At 40.1% G+C, this 20,323-nt stretch overlaps 1 protein-coding gene across 13 annotated transcripts in view; it reads left to right on the top strand.

Moving 5' to 3' along the window:
* The window catches only part of mical3a (microtubule associated monooxygenase, calponin and LIM domain containing 3a), a 77,691-nt gene that overhangs the window by 11,095 nt on the left and 46,273 nt on the right, over positions 1-20,323 (top strand). For all 13 annotated transcript variants that reach the window (XM_042224074.1, XM_042224063.1, XM_042224067.1 and 10 more), the window contains exon 2: positions 4,366-4,710. The gene's annotated coding sequence lies outside the window, so the exon portion shown is untranslated. The remainder of the gene's footprint in view (positions 1-4,365; positions 4,711-20,323) is intronic.

Here is a 20,323-nt window from a genome sequence, read left to right as displayed (position 1 = left end):
CTCTCAGTTGATCCTGCTGAATTAAGATGTTATAGTAAGATTAGTGCCAGCAGAGGGGAAAACAATATACCTTACCCGTCAGAGTGAATGGAGCAATAACATTTATGTTTATTCTTTGAGGGCAAATAAGCAGATTAAACACTTTCACTCCTTTATCCAAGATAAAATAGAGTTTTTACAGCCTATTTATCCATATTTACCTGTGCTGAGGGTGGTGAAACTTTACCTGAACGATATAGGCTTTGCCACTCTGACCAAACCTCCACATTGGTGCTGGTATAGTGTGCTGGTGATATGATCTGTAACAGCAATATAGGAGGGGTTGCCATGTGGTGCAGAAATTCATGGTCCCCATAACTAAGATGGCCTTTAGTGCCGACATGAGTTTTTCACGCTGAAAGTGATTTTGAGTGAATTAGCTCAGCTGTAGGCATCACCCTTTAATTTGCTTCAATCATTCATGTCTCCAGAAATTCATATCTAATGTCTTTGAACTAATTTAGAAACATTAGCAAAAAATCCTAACTGTAATGGGAAACATGGTTAGCTTTACACCCCAAAACAGCTTGTTTGTTAGCATGTTAGCATGCTTACAGATAACTAGCTTTAAGAACTAATGCACCCCAAAACCACAGCCTTACAGAAATACTTGATTAAAACCTTCAAGTTATATTTAACTTTTACTTTTCATTTCTGTGGCAGTTTTTGTTGTTGTTGTTGTTGTTGTTGTTGTTGTTATGGAAGCATTAAACGTATTCTCTTATAAAGCTAATATTTTCAAGGTAAACATGCAAAATATACCCTTTTATTCTGTTGTTTTCTAAGACCAATACCTTCCTTGTAATGTGTATAAGAAATTGTCCAAATAAACTGAATTATTTTTCCTGTGGACGCCCACAGCTCACTCTTTAGCATGATCCACTCTACGGCGGTAACCCCTGACCCCTAAACACCTTGAGTCATGACATTCACAGCCATACTTAGACCAGGAACGTCGTGCACGTTGCTAAAGATCAGAGACTACTGACTCTTGTAGGAACGGATGGATTTATAGCCTACCAACTTAGCAGTTCATGGACACGGTGAATAACCAGCAGTGTGAGAAATGTTTCCAGTGTGGCCGCACCCTGACCACTACATCTTTTTTCAGTCCTCACACAGCCCTGGTCCGAGGTATCCTAAACACATACGCTTAAATTTAGACTGGCTCAGGCTGACCACAGACACAGCCTAACCTCCTGAAATCTGACACCCACTGTCTGCTGTTTCTCTCTCTCCTGACTCTGTGGGTAGGTGCGTTTTCACTTTCTAACTTTTGTTCACCGATTTCCTTTGTTGAGCACCCAACCATCTCACACACAAACTCCTCAGTCTCTCATAACCTCTCCCTCTATTCTTCGTGCTCGGGGGCAGCCGACTGGAGCTGATTTACTCTGTTTGCACAGAGTTGGAGCTCACAGTTCTGGAGGAAATGAAACGTTAAAGTTACATGCTGATACGATTCTTAAAAGCCCTTTCCATTATCACTTTTTTGGACTGACAGAATTCATGCTGTGTTTATCTGAACGATCAAACAATTGTCCTCCCTAAATTAAAAAAAGAAGAAGAAGCTGTGCACATCTTTCTTCTGTTGACAAGCTTACTGCTGGAATCCTGTTTATTCATACTGGAGCATTTCCTCGGTTGTTGAGTGTGTGTCTTCAACTGATTTATTTCAATTTGTATCCAATAAGTGAATAAACAGTTGGTGATTCCATTAATAATAGTGGAGCAGTGAAAAATTTAACAGGAAGGTGGAGCGAGAGAGCAGAGAGAGCAGGTGAAAACACACAGCAAATCTGACCCATTTTCACCTGCTCAACCAGCAAGACGTCTCAAAATCTGCTGTCCTTCTGCGCATAATATCTGACAGTTTGATCCTTTCAGTGTTCTGGAAATATAGTTCTATCTGGGGACTGGTCTACAATGGAAACGTTCCACTTTGTTTGACACTTTTTTAATCACATTCAGTGGCGTATCGTTCTGCTTTCTCAAGTAAACGTTACTTTCTATTGTAGTAAACAGGCTTTAGTTTAAGTTTAGATAGATAGATAGAACTTTATTAATCCCTCGGGTAGGTTCCTCTGGGAAATTCAGTTATATGTTATATAGTTATATATAGTTATATTATATAGTCAGTTATATGTATATATGTTTTTCTATTGATAGAATGCTAGTTTCTCTAGCTCTGTGCCCATCATTTAAATTTGCTGATAGTTTAATTAATTGATCAATTATTCTTAGCATTAATATGCTTTCAAATTGAAACATGAATATCCAAGTAAGGTCAATCCGATGAGGAAGATTTACTTTTGCCATTCCTCTTCTCAGTTCCTTCTCCTCTGCAGCTTAGTGCTCAATGGCCCATAACGGCTTCCTGATGGCCGGCTATGAACATGATGAGATCACTAGTATCACTGATCTCATCATCTTTTCATTCACACTCACACGAGAAGGGAGAGGGGAGAGCATATGCACAGAGACACTTGAGAGAATTGGAGGAGAGGGTACAGTAACAGTGACAGCCTCAATATGAATGTAGCCGTACAGATGAAGGCCGTATGGCTGTCGTGTGTTTCAGAGAGCTGGACCTGCATTAACGTGTCGTCTGCTACAGTTAAGCTGCACTTTTGTAAACGAGTCAATCATCACACATAAAGCATATTTGTTTTTGTTTTTTAAAGTGTTAGACTCACAGTAAATAAGACATCAATCAGATTTCTTCAGCATTTTAATTTTGTTTGTGTGCATTTTTTGCACCAAAGATGGAGTGATATAGATGCAAGACAAGGAAGCACTAAGCAAGTCCTGCATTTTTATTCTGTTGAAAAACAGTGTTTGTTTTTTTTAAATGAAAGTGAATGACACCTTTACGTGGGCAGTGCCTGCTGGGTGTGGAGAAACAGATGGCTTTGGAGACAGTGGTGCATGTTTTATTAATAAAGCTCACTGCCCAGTTATGGCATTACAGGAAAAATGGGTGCATTATGCATATCCCTGGTGTCACCGGAGCTTGATGTTTAAGCTACATGTCTGATTGATTCAGACAGTGTGAGTGGGTGAGTGGGAGTGGGATATTCACAGTGAAAATATGCATTCAAATCTATTCGTATGTTTTAAGAATAAATATAATTTGTCATTTTCCATAGCATAGAAGACAATGGATAATTAATTTTACTAAAAAAAAGTAAAGAAATGTCTTGAGACACAGGTCAGTGGCAGGAGTGAATCTGTTTTTGCTTACAGGGAAATCAGTGGGCGTGCACACACATACACAACACGACTCTCCACAGTTGCACTGCAAAACAAGATGGCCACAATGAAGCAATCCAGACGACCACCAACTCTGAAAACTTTGTCAAATCGGGATTTTTGAGTTGCTGAGTGCAAAAAGGCAACACATGACATCAGCTCAGCTCAGAGAAACAAACACGATTCAAGAACATTTCTCATCTCTGGCTGAACTGGACCAATCCCAAACTGTTACACAACAGTCTGGACAACAGGCTCGGACTGTGATTACTCATGTCATCGTTGGGAAATTAATAGAGACCTACTTTCTGCTCATAAGGGATAGAAAACATAAAAGTGTTTATCCTGATATCTGATATCTACTGCTTAAATGAAGCAAGAAAGCTCTTTCTTTTTTCACTCAGCCGCTGAGTCCTCCTGTAATTCCCGTGTCCTCGTCACCACTACCTTTCAAGACTCTAAAACAGAAAATCTGTGACAAAAGCAAGAATAATTATGCAATTATGGCTGCACATTCTTGTGGTGTTCTGCTAGCTCTTCTGTGTTTTTAATCACAGTTTGGCAGCAGTTAAACGTGTGGTCTGAATGTAACCTTTTATTTCAGGAAATAGCTGAAAGTTCTTATCAGCAGCAAACCATTAAGATATACAATGCACTGAATGGTTTGTGTTGAAAGCTGTATGAATATGGCTAACTAAGAGTGAATAGCAGCAGTCCTGCATCTGTCTGGTTTCTGCAGTCCTATAAATACTGTAGGCCCAGTAGGAGGAGGAACAGCGGTAGGTCCAGCAGGTCAAGTTGCCACATATGAGCAATCCCATATGTTTTGTAACACTCTGCATCCTGCCAGTTGGGAGAGATTTTAGTGGCAACAGAAAGCAGTACAGTTGGAGATGACAGCAAAAACAGGTGGGAGCCAAGCCAGCTCCATCTTACTTTTTACATCAGCATGTCAGAATCCCTTTAAGTAAGTCACCAGTCGGTCAAGGAGATTCTTCCTGACTGTGGAAGTGCTCACACTTCAGATCAACCCCACCTTAAAAAGACGCCCATTGTGTCTGTCTGTGCTTGCAGGCGGCCTGGCTGAGGATTCCTCCAATCTGTGAACCGGTGGGCATGTGACATCACCCCCTCCGCCCCATCTCTCCCTCCTTACATCAGTGCATCTGGCCAATCAGTGCTCAAGGAGATCCAGTCACATGAGAATCCCCCCCCCAGTCTTGGTTACCATGACAACGAGCACTGGTCCAGGCAGCATCTTGCTGTGGTGAGAAAAGAGGAGGTGGAGGGGGGGGGAAGAAGGCAGGAGGAGAGGCAGAAAGAGAAGAGGAAAGGGAGGAAGGAAGATAGAAAGACAACAATTCCATTCTGAGGAATAGCTTTTGGATCTTCAGCTTGTTCCTGTCTTCATTCAGTACAGTGAGTACTTCACCTTTATTACCCACGTTCACCTGCTGCACTGCAAGCAAATGAAAGGAGATCTGATGCAGTCCTTTGTCATCAGAATTGGATAATGTGACATGGCAGATGCCTTTGATGATTTCAGGGATGGCATCAGTAATCCCTTTGTGATGTGGAGAATGCATGCAGCCTGCCTCACCTTAGGTAGACAACCCTTTGTCTGTATGTTTACTCAAAGGCTGATGACAGACCTTAACAGCAAACAGAGCCATGGTGGGAACCAGGGTGCTCAGCGCAATTAGAGGCAATTTCATAACATGGTGAAACTCCTTCTGATGTATTATGCAGCGAGTCATTCAGCCTCCAACCGCTAATCTTCGTCCTGTCTTTCTTTTTTTTTTTCCATTTCTACTCCTCCAAGTCTGTCTTCCTTTTTCTATCTTGCTCATTTCCACACAATTAGATCTGGCTGACACTCTGTGCCCCACCGGGGTTTTGTATAATTAGCAAATCCATGGAAATTTCAGCTGGGACAGTTTGCTCTGATTGCAGGACTTGTATGCTATGTAAAATGTCCTTGTGGTGGTAGAAACAGAGAGGTTTTCTAGCTGCAAGTTAATTCATGGTCAAAATGTTGCTGTTTTACATTACCTTACATTTGAACCTCATACATAATTGCAAAGCATGCAAGAGAGATGATGCAGAGTCACTAATAAAGTGCTCATGTCCTGCTATAGAAGGAAGCGTGATGTTTACAGGCTGTTGGATTTTTTTGCTTTTTATTTGTGTGCATTACATGTGACTTAACCGTGATAATCTGGTTAGTATATGGCATTATACGATTCTGACTTCTGCCCGTTTATCTCTCCTTGTATATTTGTACTTGATATCCCTGTATCTTATCTTCTCCCTGCGTAGGTGGGACCAATATTTTTCAGTATTTTTTTAGTATATACACCATATCATTTATTAAATTGTGCTTATAAAGCTCTTTTAAACAAAATAAATCAAACTAATACTGAACTACCAACTTGGCCAAAGTTGTAGTTTATATTATACGTGCCTTGCGTCTCAGCCGCACTATCTGTCCTGTGACATGAGCTGATGGGAAGGTGTTTGCTTGCTAGCTGCGGTAATGTGCCCAGAGCTGATAGCAGCTGAAGGGTTTCTCCTTTCAACATGGCCTAAGAATGTAGCACCTTACAGAGAATATAGATAATCTTCTTCTGATCCAAGTGGATGAACTATATCTCAAGCTGCCTAATCTTTGAGACTGGACTGTTTTTGCTTGCCTGTGATCCAGTTAATGAACCAGTAATGGCTTTGAATGATTGGTTAATAAAAACCTTTCTTTTGACAAGGTTCAGTTGCAGTCTGGATTGCAGAACCATTTTTTTGTAGTCTGGGGAGAAGTCCATGTTGTGACTGAAACAAAAGCAGTGTATCAGTAATGCACATTTCTGTCTGCGGGAAGCAGCCAAACACTCACTAAACTGTTTCTTGCCATTTGAAAGTGATTGTTTAAAACTTATAATTTTCCCAAATTGTAATCTTATGGTTTTCCACTGAGGCAAACTTCAGCCCCTTTGAAACCACTGCACAATCTGGGTCTATACTTTGTTAGAAAACAAACAAATGAGCTTTGGAATTTCCTTTGGAATCATATTTTCAAGATTTCCTACAGTGGAAAAGAAGGAGACTTGCAGATAGACACAGCAGATACACACGTTTCAGGAATGTTAACCATTATTTTATGTCATGCGCCTCATCACTCCAGACTACCTAGAGCCTACTTCTTTTACTGTCCATATAAAACTCCCGGGTGCCAGAGTGCACATCTGAATCACGCCTCTATATTCTGGTAACACACCTGTGCGGATGATGCCCAGTAAACAATTTTATAGTAACCCATTTTTGTGCAGGCTAATTATTACTAGCAATAATTTATCAATTTTTACCCCACAGGTTAAGTCAATATTTATATACACAATCGCCCACAAGGCAAACGGGAAATATTTTACAGTAACTGAAAGATAACTAAATAAATAAATACAAATAAAGTTTGACTGTTCGGATATCACGTTAAATGAAACCCTGCCGGTATCCCCGGTTGTCTAAACCAGTTTTAATGTTTCGGCCAAGGTTTCGACAGCATGTGAACGCAACACTGCTGCTGCGTCACGTTGGAAGAGACCAATTGGATTAAACTGAGTTAAAACACGCTGGCTCACCTCAAGAAAGAGCGGGGGGTGCTCACCTTGTACTGTTAGAGAGATTGAAGTACAAGCTAGCACAGCGTCGTCTCTTTGCCGTACGCAGTCTATTACTGCTTTGTACTCTTATTTCAACATGTAATACAGGAACATTATTTGCTCGCTCAAATTTCAGGAACATACTGTTATTTACAGAGCTGCATGGCCCCCCCTCCTTGTCGGCGTTATGGTTTCGACGGATCCCTCTCAGTCAGTTTCAAGTTGCGCCTTCTCGTCTGCCGTGTGGCTCTGTGCTCTATATCCCTACCGAGCGGAAAAAAAATAGACATTCCCGTTTTGGCTTCACTGTGAAATTTGGATTTACACAGGAAAATGGATTTAATAGAATTATTGACGATTGGATTATAATCACGTGGCATTCAGAGGTAAGAAGACACGCTTCTCTCAGTCGTTTGACAAACAGTGTTTTTTTTTTTTTGAACGTTACCGTGGGATCCGCGGGCTGCACCTTCGCACGTTTGGGAATGTCACGCTCTGTTGGTTTTAATAGAGCAGCTAACGATTTAACTGCATTGGCCTGTTATAAATCTCAATTTTCTTTGTGCAAAGAACATGCACATTACTGGTGCATCACAGAGGAAAACCTCGGTTCTAATGGGACAGCCTGTGGAATGTAGTGGTGGTATTAGTCACTTCCACACAAATATATCCATCAGTACAGAATGCAGTCCAAGCGCGACAGTTTACCTGATGAGTCGGCAAAGAAACTCAGTAATATTTGTACATCACTGAGTCAGAGGTGACATTTGAGAAATGTCGTTTTGGGAGCTTGTTTCGGGTAACAACACAGCCGGAAAGAAGTCATGTTAGGTAAACGTTAATGCACACACTTTGTATTCGCAAAAGATGTTGTTACAGGAGGCTGGTATGGAGCTGGCTGCTGCTTGCTCTTGTGTAAATCTCATGCAGTCCTATACATCCCGTAAGTTTAGATATTTTGCAAGTGCTTTTGTTGTCTCTCAGTACCTGGTTTGTGGCCAAGTGTAAAGGTTTTGACGTTAAATCAAAGTCTCCTCCTAGACTTCAGTGATGAATGCTTCCACATGTCATTTTTGTTTTTGTTGATTAACTGTATGCTGACATTAACATTAATATCATATTACTCCAGCTGGCTCAGCTGGGCCCATACAGCAGCAGCAGCCACTCTGTGGTTAAATGGAGCAGAAGGGTCCTGACCTGACAGGCCAAAGTCTCTTATCCTGTCTCATCTGAGTGATTGGATTTGTTCTATTGATTAGTTATACTGAACCTTTGTTTCTCGCATTTCAAGAGCTTCCTTCCTACACTGTATCTTTAAAGACTTTGTACATCTACTCTGAGGCCACAGGGTGCAGTTGGGTAGGTGGGTGTTAACTGGGCTGTGCTGTATCTGTTCGCACCTTTGTGTTATCATAACTAGCAGTTTCCCTCCTAGATCAGGATGTGGAGCAGAGTAGGAAAGGATGTTTGCTTGGTGGCTGACTGCAGTTTGGCTTTCTGAAGAGAAGCCTGACATAATCGTTCAAGTATAGTCAAGCATGCAGCGTCCTCTGCAAAACTAAGCTGTGCTACAGTGGCAAACTTGGCTTTAAGTTTATATTTCTGTGTTATAAACACAACCCACAAAGCATCCAAAATACATCAAAACACAGCAGCATGAATTTGATAAGGCAAGCTTTTTAATGTTTGTGTTCGTGAGGGAGGGGAAGATAAAGCTGACTCACTTTGCCCCCTTACTGACCGTCGCTCAGAGAGTTAAGGAAACTAGCTCTGACTCTGACCCTCTGTGAACCTGCAGTATATTGTGGAAATGGGAAAAGTGCTGGATGAAAGGACGGACGGTAGGAAGGAAGGAAGTCCTGTGAAGGCAACTCGTGCTGTGTCATGAGCAGCTGGATGTATCCCAGCTATCTGGTTCATTTGCCCGATGGTTGCTGATGTGGCTGACTCATCTGAGACTTGGTGCCCCCCCCTCCATCCCACCACAATATTAAACTACTATGCGTGTTATAGCAAGTCTAGCCTGCTGTAAGTCCTTAAAAGGAGAGACAGCTGTAACTAGAAGGAATGTTGTGAACTGCTTAAGGTTTCATTTCTTTAGCAAACACTCATTGCAAGATAATGAGAGAATATCCAGTTACCGTTTCAACTTTGTACTTAGGTGGATGAGATTGTGATGATTAGTATATTCCTGTGATGATGAGTATATTCCTGTGATGACTGCTGAGTCACACGGGTGTAATAAAACCAAACAGCCTGGATGATGCCATATTGTTTCCACCCTTTAAGGTTTGGAGATCCTACAAAAAGTCTGAGATAGTTGCTTTATCTGCCACCGTTCTTTTTCCCCCCCATAGTAAGAAAAAAAAAAAGAGATTTGGTGGAATAATCACTAGTTAAAGCTGCATGACTTCCAGCATGGCTCCTGTCCATTTGCTTTTGTGATTTCCCACAGCTCTAGATTAAAGACTTACTTCTTGGCTGTTTCTTCCACCTTAGAGATCAGAAGTGGGTCAGTATGACAAATGCATTCCAGAGGCTACGCCAGTGATACATGTTGCCAGTCTGCTGCTCCTTGAACTCTATAAAGGCTACTATCTTACGTCAGCCAGTGTAGCAGAAACTCTGATCCTACACATCTTCATGTGACAAGCAAACAGGCTACTGAGACTCTCTGCGCCGTTACTTTTTTGCTTAAGTGTGTGTATTTTCTCAGCTACCTCACAAAACCCATTTTTACGGCACACTGTTGTAGTTTCTCTTCTCTACTCGGGATACATCTCAGGGCGCGATCTCTAACAACACTGGAAGCATTATATGTTTTTAGTTGTTTCTGCTGCACGGAAACGCTGCCATAGATGGGCTCGATGGGTAATGTTGGTTTAACTTAATCCTTATTTTTGTAATTGTTTTTGAAACCATTGTTGTGTAAGAGAAATATGAAAAAGCAGGGAGAAATAAGGGTAGTAGTGACATAGATACGAGGCTGATGTAGTTAACAAAACTAAAACCAGAACTGAAGCTAAGCCAAACTAAAAAAACGTTTTAGTTCATCGAAGTAGTACGGGTAAAAAACCAAAAAGATTTTCTTTGCATACAAAACTAAAATATACAGAAAATGTTTTTACTGTTAGTAAATCTGTCACTTGTTATTGTTCCAGCTGTTGTTGTGTTTACTGTTGTTGAATTTGAAAACTATCAGCACTGTCAGATGGTGATATAACCGACCAATAAATCACCACTTAGCTTTTTATTCCTCTTATCACGAGCATTCATGCGTCTTAAAGTCAAAACATTGCACAGATTTGTGACTGACATCCACACATTTAATATTCCACGTCTCTGTCCTCTAACCTAGTCTCCACACATTTCATCAGCACTGCTTTCATAGCGAATTCATATTGAATCCTTTTCTGCCTGTCATGACAAAACATTGATTTTTATTGAATGTAATGTTAATTGTGTCTGACAAGGTGTTAAAATCATCTTTCTTGCCAAGAAAGTTGAATCAGGTTTTCTCTTGTTGCTCCTTTGATGATTGAAACATCGTCTCAATCCGGTGATTATTTCACATGATGTCACACACTTGCTGCCATGTGTGGTGTCACGTGAGTGATGACAAACCAGACTTCAACTTTAGAGTAGGCGTGCAGAATGATAGCGATAACATCAGCTTGTTACCCTTTTGAACTGTAATAATGATTGCTTTACCTCGTTAGGGCTCCTAATTTGCTATCATCTGTGCTCTCTGCTCAGATCTGTGTTTTATTCCATCATGTGTTCACAGATCAGTCCTCTAATATCCACTTGGCTGTTACACAAGATGTTAAACAGACCTGGGATCAGGAGTATAGAACAGGACTTGACGGCTGTTTAAAATGTGGACGTGAACTCTTGTCTCGAGGTTTAGGGTTCGGCTGGAGCTGTGAAGACGTTTGATCAGCTAACCTTAACACCAACACTTTGATCGGCTTCACTAAACTACACAAGACTTGTGAATCCCCCTTTGTCTCCTTTTACTTTGGAATGAATTGTGACTCAGTTTCTTTTCCAGTTCGTCCACGTCCCTCCACTGCTTTGTGTTCATTTGATCATTTCAAATATGATTTACAGTGAAGCTGTGAATTCCTCAGTTTTCATCTAGTGTCTAAATGCAATCTGTGCTGCACCTGCTAAGCATGATTTTCCTACCACCTTGTAGTAGGTGACAGGGATTAAAGTGTAATTTGGAAGGAATCTGTTTTCATGCTTGCTTCTATAAAGCAATCATGCCTCGTGGTGCTGCGTGGGTGTTCGGTTACCTTCCTACTGCAGCAGCTCCTCAGTACACTCTGGAAGGCTGGATTTCCTCTGGTCTGCTGCTCAACTATTTGGGAGATGGAGGGACGTGAAATGTTCGGCATTGCGAGGCTGGGAAGAAAGCCAACCTTGCATGTTCTGATTCAACTGTCTGCACACTGTGTAAAACAGCAAAAAAAATACATGTACTGGTCTGAAAAGAGAATGAAAGCACAGCTCGCACACTGCATAACTCTACTTTTACCTATTTATTGCTTCTTGGTAGTTGTAACATTTCCAACACATCTGCTCATGATCAAACAGTAATGCACCATCTGATATTTCTGATGGCCATGTGTTTAATTTGGACTATTTTGAGGCATATGTACAGTTTGTTTTCTCCAATTAGAAAATATTCTTCTGGTGCTTTTATCCTGATCACAGCTAAAGTGACGCGTGTGACTCATTTTATTGGTTAACAGAAATATCCTTTATAAATCATTGCTTAGTTATGCAGTGAGTTATACAGTAACCTAAGAGGGCAAATGAGATAATTAGTTATCGACTGTGTGAAAGACAGGCTGTTTACTGGGTAAACCTCATTCTGCTAAAGATAGGTCTTAATACCTGGTTTTTGATGCTCCCTGTTGCTGCCACACTGCACGCAGCGATACTAACACGTTGAGGATGACCGACCCAAATGAAAGATTTCGGCAACTGTAGGTTTAGCTAGTCAGGGATTCTGCTTCCCTTATATCGACTCGACAGAGTCCTGCAATTTGTTTACCATCTGAACTACTCACAGCTGCGCCCACGCGCAGAGATTAGAGAAAGCAAACATGGATGTGATGGGATTATGGGCTGTGCTGGTTGTAGTTCACTGTTGCACATTCCAATCAATGTACTTTGCTCTTTTTAGATGATGTTTGTCATCAAAAAAACAAAACAAAATAAAAGATTGAAACGCGGCACTGGTGCCTGCCTGCTGGAAACAGTATCTCCTAGTTCTTCCATTGCTGAGTATTGAATGTTGTACTATCATAATATCAGAATTGCATGCCAGAGGACGGATCTCTTTTATTATAGCAGCTATTTCTTGTATCATAATCACACAGGTAAATAACATTATCAGTAGGGCTGTTCGATATAACGATATATATCGGATGACGATGTAAAAACATCTATCGTTTCATTTTACGCTATTGTTTGTTTCATGGTGTCACAAAATAAACTGTTTACGGTAATATTTTTTCATGGTTTTGATGGTCCCTGTAGCGGCTATATTAATTTCTTAAAGTTCTCTCTTTCTCTTATATTTAATATAACCACACTACGGACGGACAAGCGCCTGTTTTTAAGCGTTGTCGTTAGCAACAATGACAGTAAAACCATCGTGTGTCTGCTTGTTTATTTTCCACATAAACCTTTCACAATAAAGCTCAAGATCCTGTTGAGACTTTTCAAAATAAACTGAATCACGTAAAATAGTATACAGAGGATTTACGGATGAGAAGTAAAAAAGAGCCGTCCAGTGCTAAAAAATAAACCTTAGACTCAAACGTTAGAACAGGCTTTTCCCCGCAGCACGCCGTGTAATAAATACTCACAAAGAAAACGGCGGCCGTTACAACTTATGTTTAAAAAATGTATCGTTTCATGCATCGGCTAAAACACTCGACTCCAGCTACACGACGCCCAGCTGGAAACACTTCTGCCCGAGATTCACAGAATTTACAGAAAATGTTACATTTTTGTGATTTATATCGTTATCGGGGTGATAGATGTCTTATATCGGGATATGAGATTTTGGTCAGATCGCACAGCCCTAATTATCAGTGCCGGGAATATCAGTTAGTTTCTCGTTCTGTGTTTCCTTATTTCACCCTGTTTTTTACATTGGCTGTGGCATTCTTCATGTTTGAGGTGTAATTAATGTGGTTTAAGGAAGGAAAGGTGAGATTGGGAACAGAGTTATAGTTTAGTTTTCCTATGGCAAGAATCAAAAGCCCAGTTTGGGTTAGCCTGTGTGCATTCAGTGTGGAACCAAATCATACGACCTCTAAGGTTTGTTTTCACATGACAGCCGAGCTGTTTTTTTTCTGTCCATCGTTCTTCCTGGACATGCAGTGAGATGTTCGCTTTGACATCAGAAAACTCTGATGTTGGATGTTGGATGATCAGTGGACGTTTAAACTGAAGTCCTGTTGGCCGTCTGCATATCCCGACTCCGACCATAACTAATACACGGAGACCAGCGTCTGCCTCAGACTACATTTCCTAGTCTGCTGTTAAGAAGGGTTTTGAGTATACAAGTAACCTGATATGTGCTTTTATTTCAGTATGTGCTCAGATGTAAAATGTATACAGATAACCAAATGTGAAAACCCATGCAGATTTTTATGAGTAGTGCTATTGATAACGCTGATGCAGTAAAAGCTTTGCTGAGTAATGGTTTTGCATTTTTCTACCGTCCATGGTTCATTGTATCTATGTTTGCATAGCATAAATACTATTCTACACTAGTCAAGACTTGTTATGAACAGCACATAAGTTGGGGAAGTGGCATTTCAGCTTGAATTTGAGAGGATTCCTAAATCCAACAGCTTTGGCCGGAGCTGCCAGGACGCTCTAATTGACCATGTTTGACACCCATAAGCAAGCAAGAGCAGGCTGAGCCTGTGCCCAGACTCCCTTGAGGCAATTACTAATATGTAGGTTGTACAAAAGACCCATTGTCATCGGAAACTGTTCCCCTGAGTCATGTCAGCTATTCTGGGGTAAATTTCTTTATATTGTGCTTTTTAAAACATGCTATTTAAGATTTCTTTTCATGGTTGGAAAGGGTTGGATATAGTCCAACAGATTCTGAAACGCAATGAGGCTCAGATTCATTTAAAACCGGATTTGGGCATAATTGAGGATTGTCTTGGCAGCACAACTGAGCAGACTGGGACCAGTATAAATCCTGGAGTACTTGTTTCCAGGAACCACTTTATTTTCTCAGATTAAATTCTACAAGTACATCAAGTGGAGCTGGATGTGGCTTCTTAGCTATTCTATTTGAGTTTTAAAGTAATTGGGTGTAAATGAAGCCAATAAAAAGGGGCATTTCTAAGTTTTTGAAAATGTTTTCTTCATGATATAAAACGCCGTAGCTGCAATTCTATCCCTTTGCCTCATTTAGCGTTCACGGATCTATGAATATAGACATTAGTCTCCACCTTTCCCCATAGATACTTGCCTCCTGCCCTCGATCAAGCTCTCCCTCTTCATCCATGAGTCTGACTCTCAAGATGTATTTATTTATTTAAAGTTTTTACTGACGACATGTGTGGAGTCAGATTTTATTTGACAAAATCACGATGCAAATAATTTCAAATCATGTCTTTGATGTTATTTCTGCAATGTTTGCAACTGAAAGAATCGCCCAGAGAGAAGCAACAAAATATTTCTTTTTCTTTTTTTTCTTTTTATTTGTTCTCTCACAAAGTCCAAGAACTCCATCGTGGTGCTGCAGATATCTGGCTGTGACAGTACAGATAGAAGTGTGCCTCCAAGACTGTTTGCTGTCCAACAGTGAAACAAACAAACAGTAATATCTTGTGATGAAACTAAGCTGAGATGTAATATATTTTAAAAAATTCAAAACTGAATACATAAGCAATAAACAAATAGCTGGATAGTCATTTATTCAGTCCTAGTAAGCGATACTGCGAAGTACACAGCTTGTTGGAGGAAGTTGGAGCTTCTCTTGTTGACGTTAATGGAAATTAGATGAGGGCATCAGATACAAAAAAAACCTAAGGGAATCCATTGGGTATCACTTACTGGTATTAGTGTTGTATACTGGGAAAACATAATTTGAGGTCATAATATAAAACATTAAGTTCATTCTGTAAATTTGGGCCCTTCTAAATGTCTGAAAGGATGATGATCCAGGATGAACTCAGTGGCTAACAAGCCGAGCCCCTCACTCGTCACATCTGCTTTCAAAATGCCGTGATGGCAGTAGTAAAAACGCTCATATCAAATCTTCGAAATGGGACTTCACCAACCGGCAAGTGACATCACGGTGGCTACATCCATCTTTTGTGCTGTTTGAAGCTCGGATAATGAATTGTTTGTTGTTAGCAGTGCTCGTGAAACGAAATCGGCAGCGTCTGCATCAGCTCAAACGAACTGCTCGGCTTCAGTTTCAGAGGGTTAGGGATGTGATCGAAAAGCCAAACGGTTTGGAGACGACTTCGGCCAGAGGCAATTTGAATTTGATCCAATAACTATTTGTGTTCTCTGTGTGGTCTGAGTCTTTGTTCGCTATGTGAACAGACACAACTCTCCTAATTCCTGCTGGATGCACGTGTGCATGACTACAACCTTTAACTGAGTAAAGTAGTTTGCATAGACTCACAATGAGCATGTCTGCTCAATAACTAAAATCAGAAGTGAGTAACACAGCCATTAATACACTCTGACTTAAATTTGTGCATTATCCTCTCAATATGGAGTCACAGTGTGTGGAGTGATTGGTCATTATTACTGTCATCTCAGGTAATTCTGTTTAAGCTGGTTTTAGACAAACATATTCTGTACATTGGTATATTTACATTCCTTTTTCTAACATCTCTCATGATGTTTTTTCATACCGCCGTATGGAGTTTAGGTTAAGGTCCAAATTCCCATTTCCCTATGCCTCTGTGTTGGTGACAGCCACATGGCCAAAACTAGGAAATTTGGATTTGCGAGCACTGATGATAAGCATTCCCGCCAAACATTCAGTCTGTGTTACATATGAAAACAAGAAATCTACTACAAGAAAGCATCTTGAAAGTCCTTTTATTGTCATACACAGCTGTTCATAGATGACTTTGATAAGGAAACTGTAGTTGTAGGCATCATACTGTTGGGATTTCTTCCAGGAAAATTGTTAGTCCCTTGTGCTTAGACCTGGCAGGGAGTTATCTCAAGACCAGTGTCAGCACTGGTTACCCACATATCTGCCTGCTTACTCATAGAAACAAACAGCTATTTTTATCGTTGCAACCCTCGTATCAGTCTTATGTCATGTTTACATTATTCTAACTACAGCCTCTCTTAACTTCAGCTGTAATTGTTTTGTTATATTTCTGCTGCATTGGCCGATCGCTGGCAGGATTACTGGAAAGTAATGGATGGATGTGGATGAAATTTATCACTAGGGGTAAAAACGTAGAACGTATTCACTTTTAGGGTCAGTTTGGAAACAGGATTCTTTTGGAAGGATTGTTCACACCTTTGTGTTTCATGCAGATGGCTGTGACTATTTTCTTGTCTCCAGTTTTGGTACCGTGCACACAATGACCAACAAGTGATGTAGACGTCGGAGTTAATCGTTCCACTTTTGTCGTCAGTGTGATCTATTTACAAGTCGCAGGCAGCCCGTGAACAGACCACACCTGTTGTTGCCTTGCAGACTAATTATTATTATTATTATTATTATTATTATTATTATTAGTATTAGTATTAGTATTAGTATTATTATTATTATGGTCTAGCTATAACTGTCATGGGATGTTAAGGTAATCATTAACTTTCAAGAACAAAGCTAAAATGGAATGCGTCCCAAGGCAAACTGGATGAAATGAGCAAAGGCATAAATCAGTAAAATCCAGCTCTTATTACACTTTCTAGAACTGGTAAAGTTGGTCTTATTCCAGTCTTCCCAGTTATTTTATGCTGGTATAACTGGTAAGAAATTCTGCCTCAAAACCTCTGGGTTCATTCGCCTGACTGTGTTTGCATTTAGCAAACAGCCATAGCTCATCTGATTCTCCTTAGTAATCTGTTCGCACATATTCATAAAGGAAATAATCAAGGATCAAGCTCTTAAGTAGAGCAGGGCGATATGGCCAAAAATATTTATCACGATATATATTTGAAAATTTGCGATAACGATATAACTGACGATATAATTGATGCGAGACAAAATACAACTCCACAACATTACTAGCGCAAAAAGACAACCTTCCATTTATTTTCACTTAAACAAGAAGCTGGTTTTTATGTACATTAAAGCTTTATAAAAATGTAACAGTGCAAATGCAAATTCCTTGCTGAAAGTTTAACCAAAAGGCATTTCCAGTAGAAATGGGCTGACATATCCTGAGCATAACCATGTATAATATCCACTGAAGTTAAAAAGAGGTGCTTTGCAACATTAAACTGCAGTGTGCAGTACGTATTTTTCGGACCATAAGGTGCACGGGATTATAAGGCACATTAAGCGAAACAAAGCAGTCAGATAAATCAAACTTTATTAAACTCATTCTTCTTGCTTCCTCCACTTCTGTACCATTGATTCATTAATGTTGAATTCTCTGGCAGCTGCTCTATTCCCATGTTGTTGCAGTATATTAATGACTAACCTCGTATTGTGGATGGATTATCTCAGTTGTTCTCCTGACTTAAGTTTGGTCCGTTTACAGCATCCTGCCATGCGATTGCATTTGTCTCTAACTATCAGGCACGTTAACTTTTCTAAGTGGAAAAGTGTTGGTGTTCGTCCTCCAGCTTCACTGTTTGTTATGCTAACATAGCTGTGTTGCTAGCGATCACGTAGCACATCATTATATACCAGCTAGCCCACCTTCAGTAACCCTACAAACGTCACTGCTGTTTAGTTTCCTGTCTTCATTCATGTTGGAAGTGATAGCAGAGCTGTACGTTTGAATTTTTCCAGAAATCTCTGTCAGAACATGCTATATCATGCTTAGGTAACTAGCGAAACTAGCGAGCTAACTTCCGCTAGCTTCCTGCTAACTTCTAACTCCGTTAAATGTAATAACTTTTGTTTTCATGGATGCCTGGAAGCTAAACTTCATAGTTACACCTGGTAAAGCAGCAATGCTGATCGTTTTATTAAAGATGAAAGAATTTAGACAGTTTTTAACTCTAGGTGATGCTGCAGTGTTCGTTTGCATACGGAGTTTAGGACCCAGATTACTCCCAGATTTAAGAGCATCTTAGTCCGACAAATACGACAATAACGACGGCCGCTTGCATGTTCTGCAAAAAAATGTGCTTTGTGTATCTGACGGACAAACACCAAACCAGTTCCACATCACTGAAGTTGCACCATTTTTACAAACCAATTCTGGTTCATCTGTTTCACTCAACAATCGGCCATGTGCGTATGAAAACAAAGGCACTGCGCATGCGCGTTTTACTCATATTCTATCGCGATATTTCATTTTCCTATCGTTGCCTAACATTATACCGGTATTATCGTGAACGGTATAATATGGCCCAGCCCTACTCTTAAGTCTGTGGTTTTCCAAGTCTGTGGAATGTAAATGAAACAAGAAACAGAAAAATCCCAGATTGTTTCTACAGTGAAACCAAAGGAAGAGCAAAATGAACCAAAACAAAGAAAAATGATGGTTTGAAATGTTTGTTTGTTTTTGGAGCCATTATAGTGACAGTGTTTATAAAGAAATCATGCTGTCAAACATCCACAAACAGGACTACTGGCCTAATCTCTGTGTCTATTTTTAGATTAGTGGATGATGTAATGCAGCCAGGGCTGCATGTGTTTCAGTCTTGTGGGAATTCTGTGAACGTGTGAAATCCTGCAGCTCATCCAGATGTCAGGATAATTGCAGAAAGAGCTCATATTTCATGAGTTTCCTTTATTTTTGCTGCACACTTCAAATATTTAGTTTGGAAAAGCATAAAATGAGGCCCATTCCATATCCTTACTTTTCTTAATTACTGTATCCCATACATCCCATCTGTGTGGTTTCTTCCTGACCACTGGGAAACACACAGTGCTGCTGTGGAGTGTGCACATGGCTCTCTCTGTAGGAGGGTACTGTTATTCAAACTATAGGTCAGCTTTGTTGTCATTAAGCAGGGTCATGGTATGGCATGTCACAGGAATGTCTGTTTGAGCTGTGCTGTTTTAGACACACACACACGCGCACACACAGCAACACAATATGCACATATTTGTGTGTCTCCATACAGTTTATCATCATCATCCTTCCAAGATCATCTTTTTTGGAAGTATAATTTCAAAAAGTTTATTCTCAGCTGATTCTTCTACTGCTTTTGTTCTTTGCTCGCTACGTCTTGTTTCCTCCGTCATCGTTTGACAGCAAAAGAAAAGACTGGTCAAGAATTTAGGACACAGCGTTCAGAGTTTTTGTTTTACTGATCTGATTAATTCGCTGATACAATCAGCGGTCTCCTGATAGAGTACCGATCTTAAACATTCTCACAACTTCCTCAATTGTTTACCTCTGAATGTTTACCCCTGATATTTGGGCTTAGTACTACAACCCGGCTGATTCTGGATGACTAGTAATCTTCTATATGTAAACAGTATGTTGAGTTCTGTTGAAAAGGGAAAAGATTTGTTTTAGCTCCCTTCACCCTAATTTTTAGGCAGCTTTATTTTAACTGCTCCTGATCAACAGAATTTTTGTATGGTATGTCTGAAGGGTACAACATGGAAGTGAGATGGTAAAGTCCAAGCTCATATCTAAATGTGTACTGACGTAGCGAGGCACTGTCAAAAATACGCAGAACAGTTGGTATAGTAGACCACTGGTGTCCGACTTAGCTGCTGCTGTGGAGAGGACGTCTGTCACATTATACCAAAAAAGTGTTAAAGATGTAGAAAAGTGTCTGCTGCATATTTGTGCTCCTTTTGTTGTTTTCTTGTATTTTTTGTGCCTCTTTAACTCTACAGTAGTATTTAGCTACTTACTGTGCTTACCATATAATTATGCAATTTCTAAATTATGCCAAATGTTTTATGAACAAAAAATAAAACAGAAAAAATGCATATTTGCCAATAACAATATATCAGGGCAATATCAATAAGTCTGTGTGATTTGATTCAACAATGAAATCTTATATCTGAGTTTTTACTTCCATACAGAGGAACTAATGTGTGCCAGTATTTTCATTCTCGTTACTAAATGTATGCTCTGGGGACTGACTGAGCACAGATGTGCGCACATCTCCAACCACAAACCTTTACACTGTGTGTGTGTGTGTGTGTGTGTGTGTGTGTGTGTGTGTGTGTGTGTGTGTGTGTGTGTGTGTGTGTGTGTGTGTAG

Source organism: Haplochromis burtoni, unplaced genomic scaffold (assembly GCF_018398535.1).
Source record: "Haplochromis burtoni strain Fernald_Lab_line unplaced genomic scaffold, NCSU_Asbu1 Contig_127, whole genome shotgun sequence".
Taxonomy (NCBI): Eukaryota; Metazoa; Chordata; class Actinopteri; order Cichliformes; family Cichlidae; genus Haplochromis; species Haplochromis burtoni.
Note: the sequence above shows the minus strand (reverse complement) of the source record. Positions and strands in the feature narration are given on the sequence as shown.